Genomic DNA, 5,671 nt, shown 5'->3' on the forward strand with positions numbered 1-5,671 from the left:
AGCTATTATAAAATTAAATTTTCGTCGTCGTTATCACTAAAAATGTTTGTGTATGTGTACATCCGTCAATTTTCTTCAGGAATTTCAATATTATTATATTGAAACATAATGACGTAAATAGGCAAAACATGTCAGAGGGGGGACATATCAGAGATATATTATAATCACCTCAAGCCGATGTACATATATGCATAATTTATCGTACCTATATGTGTTATATACACTATTGTTCGACAACATTTTATTTTATAAGAATATTACAATTTATTATTTGAATTATATTTGTCTATTTTCTCCCAAAAATATCGATTACTATACATTGTTTACTATACAGGGCGATTACTGTTTGTTTAACTGTGACTCGGACAATATCTAAGAAAATATTACACTTTTTAAATCATTATTTTTTATATTTTTATAACTGGCTTAATTTTAATACATTTTTCAAAAATATAACGCTATCCCTCATGCACATATTTTATAAAATGTATTAATTGAGAATAATTATTTAGTAACAATAAAATAATAAAACATTAAAAAAAAAATCTTAACCAACAAATATTATTACAACAAATTGTGTTCTGTTGTTATTCTTTTATTCTTACTATTTATTGGGTACTAAAAGTGTTCTTAAGTTTTTTCTAGATTAAAACTATTTTGCTGAAAATTTCGAACAATAACCTACTTGTAAAAGTTTTAAATTCAGGACGGGATAAAGGTTGGAGACTGGAGTGTAGTATTGTTCTTACTGCGCCCGTTCTTAACCGCAGTCCACCTCGGGCCTCCCGTGCTAAATTTTAAACATTAATAATGTTATAAGTAATTATTCAAAACTGGTTATAGATAAATCAAAATGATCAGCAAGTTATTCTTAATATAAAAATATTTTATACAGTTAGAAGATTTGAGATCAGATTTAGATTCGACGAAAATAATCCCTCCAAACAACCGACGTTTTGGTTTTTGTTCTGAAAAAATGTTAAATTTTGCTGTAAATAGAAATCATTACTATATTCTTAAATATTTTCTTGGAGGACCTTGAAGCCCCCACTATTTTCGCCACTGAGTACTGAGTAGTTAAAGATAATAATAATAATCATGAACAGAAATCGTCGGTGGGCGTTTGAATAAAGAAAACGAAACCCGCACAATAATAAAACAACCAAGCTAACAACAACACTCTAAACATAATATTATTGTATAATTCGTAGATATACAGGGTGATTTTATTAAAGTGATCCACTCAATATCTCATAGGGTACAATCAATTATTGTATTTTTTCCGAAGTGTAAATAATATACAATGTCATCTCAATTTTTCACAAACTTTTATGTTTTTAAACCTCTCCCAAATTAGTTATTTTGATATCAACTGTTGAAACAAAAATGGTAACATAAATATTTTATTGAAATTTTAATTAGAAAATAATTTACTGAAAATGTTGACTTGTCGATAATCAGTTTTGGATAATTATTTTTAAAGTTATTTTTAATGTTCAGAAATAGTTTAATGTTTAGGATGGGAAAAGTGTGGACATAGAATTTTTTTTATCTGCGTGTATTAACCTAACCGCACTTCCCCTCCCGTCCTAAATGTTAAACTTTAATAACTTTAAGAATAATTATCCAAAACTGGTTATCGACCAGTCTACATTTTCAGTAAATTATTCTCAATTAAAAAAGTTGATAACATAATATATACGTTACCGTTTAAGTTTAAAAAGTTGATATGAAAATAACGAATTTGGGAGGGGGTTAAAAACATTAATCATTTTGAAAAACTGAAATCATATTGTAAAAATGCAATAACTGATTTAACCAGTATTATTTAAATGATACTGGGTTATTTAAAAAAAGCCAGTACTGTAGGAAAAATAAATTAAGTGATGATAAGTTGTAACGTTCAGCAGTCTTGATCAAATATCCTCGTTTTTTCTTGAACGACTTTTTTTAATTAAAATGTATTCGTTGGTTAATGCTTATGTAAAAGAAAGGAAAATTATTTTTAAATTTAGTATAGTGTTCTAAAAATTATTTAATTAGATAATATAAAATATTTTAAACTAAATTATTCGTAACTAAAAATTTATAACGCGAAATTAATGAAATTAGATTTCATGGAACAAATGTCAATTTTTTTTTTTAATGTTTGCGTATACGAAAATATTATTATAATTTTTGAAAAATTCAAAATAATAATTCAATGATAAATATAATAAAATACTACTTTTCATTTATTTACAAATTTAGGTTTTTAAAGTATTTTTTTCACGAAAAATCGATTTCGACCAGTTTTTAAATTCTGAAATTGTTATCATAAAATCAGAAACAAAAATATGCAAAATATCAAATTTTACCAAGACATGTTTTACTTTTTTGAATAAAAAACTGAATTTATACATTTTTTAAAACCATACTTAGTGTTAATACATTTTTTCTTAAAGTTATTGTGGTTTCCAGCCAGTTACATCACCGCACCGTAGCAAAAATTTGTAACTCAGTCGTGGCCTTTGATCAGTCACATCACCACAGAGTCCTGGGCGAAGTCATATGATCGTCGCAGCCCTCGAAACAGCTGCATTGCCGCGATTTGTCTGTCAAATAAGTATCTACCCATAAGTCATCAAAATCTATTTCTCATTGCAAATCCTCTCATTATACTTATAGTTTGTATTTACAGCTTATGAACAATAAAAACACTTTTGGCTTTGCTAAAAAGTTGTAAATTTACAAAAAAAGTTTGATTCGTCCGATTTTAACATCTGCTCGATTTTCATACAAATAAAAAAAAATAACAAAAATAATAATGATAAATATATATATTTGGAAACTATGTCTAAACTTTTAACAAATATAAATACAATATGCATAAAGTTTATATTTGTTTTAGAAATATTATTTTGGTTAATATCTGAATTAAACTCATTACCGAATTTTATTTTTAATTACGGTATTCGTTGCTTTTATTTATCTTAGCTATTTAAATAAACGCAAATCAATTAAATAAATTCTGATTAAAACAAAATTAAGTAATAAGGATACATTTCTCTAACACTTTAATTAAAAAAACAGCATAATTATTGATAAATATTATTCCACTAACTTTACAATCACTAAATTTCATTGGAATTCACTCTTTTATAATTTTATGAATGCAGTGTAATTCATCACGAATATCATATACAAACGTAGTACAATAATTAATATAATTTCCTAACAATTCCAAGATATCACATACACAAATATTTAATTTATATATATAATTTGTACACAATTTATAATAAAGGCTATTAAAAAAAAAAAAAAAAATTGTATACATAGTATTACTTCACAATACAATATTTAACTTAGTCCTAATGATTTTATATAACACAAATACCACCATTATTTGATTTCGCTTGTGCAAAGCTCTAGGCCGGTTAAAAAAATAAAAAATAAAATAATTAATACTTAACAAATTTAAGATCTTTGAAACATTATTTTGATTCGCTCATGAGAGGCTCCTGGCCAATTTTTAAAAAATAAATTAATACTTAGTATATTTAACGAACCATGAATAAAAAATTTAAATTTAACATAATTTACCAAATTCAAAACTATCATAACTTAATTTAGTAATAAACACTTTTCTAATTATGAACCGAGTCACCTAATTGCTATATGCAAACATACCAGGTCTAGGAGACGTCACTTCAACCTGATAATGCTAATTAACTGCAACCCATAGGAATTTCTTTATAAAGTTTCTAACACAGAAAAATTATATCAAAAAGAATATCACTAAAAATAGCATTATAGCATCAAATTTAATGGCAATAATAAATATATTATCAATAAAAAATAAAAGCAACGAAAATAAACAAGAAACATGGCAAAAACTTTTATTGCAATAATAATAGTGCTATAAATAAATAGCAAAAATAATGTGCTTGGTTTGGACTTAACTGGTTTGAAAATACTAACTAGGTACTGATTCGCATCGAAGCGTTTATTGAAAAGAGATTTTATCACTTTCAGTTGTAATAATTCCTGTAAACATTATGCCCCAATTCCACTGTACTGGCTTTTTTTTTTGTTACATTCATTTTATTAAATTTAAGCCATTTTAATCAAAATAATTTTCGTAAATACGTTTTGCTACTTTGTATTTTAAATACAGTAGCCTATCTATTTTACACTTAGTAATTTAAATTGTCACCACAGGCCAATTTTAGATTTTTGTATTTCTTCCTCGGAGTGAACTACTTACTGCGATTTTGGCCAAATAAAGTACTTTACAAGTTCGATTTTTACCTTGCTATATAATAAAAATCAATGTATTATGGGTTAAGAAAAAAAAATGATTACTACATAATAAACCACCTTCTCAACTCTGTACCGGAGGCAACTGTGACTAATATAAATTGCTTTTATGATTATTATTATTTTCAGAAAAAAAACGAGATCATTATTTTTTTTTAATATCATTTATCATTGTAAATATTTCGGCAGATGTTTTAAGTAATTATTTAATTTTCACAATTACCCACTTAAGGCAGTCAAAAAATTGAATAAAGTCAATATTTCCCTTTTTTTACAGCTGAAAATTAGACGGATGCTGTCATTACAAGTCGGTAACATTATTAGTTTGAAAAATTAATTTATTAAGTTTTTAAAATTCATTGATTTTTTAAACTTATTTTTCAAATTATTACAGATGAAGCAATCGGGCTTGCGAAGAAAAATAATGATTTAGATATGAGTAAAATGTATATTTAAAATTAATATGCTAATACATGTATACATGTTTTGTTATCTACACCTAATTGTCAAATTATTTTACTTAAGTAGTTCAAAATTTAAAAAAAAATTATTTTCTTTTTACAGCATAATTATATGAGAACGGTTACGGTTTCAACTACAAGTTAGTAACATTTTTGGTTTTAAAAAAATAGTTTTTTAAGATGTTAAAACGTACTGTTTTTAAATTATACATTTCAGCCGCAGTCATCAAACTTGCTCGCAAAGCAAGTAAGACATGTTTTAAATTAATATGCTAATATATAAATGCTTTGTTATGTGTACCTAATTGGCAAATTATTTTTTAATTTATAATTATAGTTTTTGTCAATAGAATCAATAAACACTTGACACTAGGCAGTGACCAAATTACCTAAATATAGAGGGAGAAGCGTTAAGTTAAATGACAATTGCTTAAAGCACGGTTATAATCGCATTCTAAAAATGTATAAACCTAATATTTTGATTCGATTTAAATCTATTATTATAGCTCAAACTTTTATTTGTTTGTTCTAGACGAATTTGAGCGTGTAATGGAAATATCCGTTGACACTGGATTTGATACGGGATTGGTTTGGAAAGAAAAAAATAGAACATAATCAAATTAACCGTATTATCAGCTATTATCGATTTTGTTGTTGTCAACTCCTTTTGTCCGCGCCGCGTTATCAATCCCGAGACTCTGAACCCGAAGCGCACAAACTACAGCGGCGGCGGCGGCAACGACTGCTTTGCCTCTTCCCCCGCGTAAACCGTTCCGCCCACTCAGCCCTCGCTCGTCGCCCGACTCAACACACACACACGCAGACAGACAACGGCCCACGGCGCGATGACGATACCCACCGCCCGCTCAACCGCCCGGACGGGCATACCTTTTTCGTTGCGCGCGCCG

Source organism: Adelges cooleyi, unplaced genomic scaffold (assembly GCF_023614345.1).
Source record: "Adelges cooleyi isolate 19-005CV unplaced genomic scaffold, UGA_ACOO_1.1 ACOO_flye_CR_arks_rails_tigmint_CR_PRNA_247, whole genome shotgun sequence".
In the NCBI taxonomy this organism is placed as follows: Eukaryota; Metazoa; Arthropoda; class Insecta; order Hemiptera; family Adelgidae; genus Adelges; species Adelges cooleyi.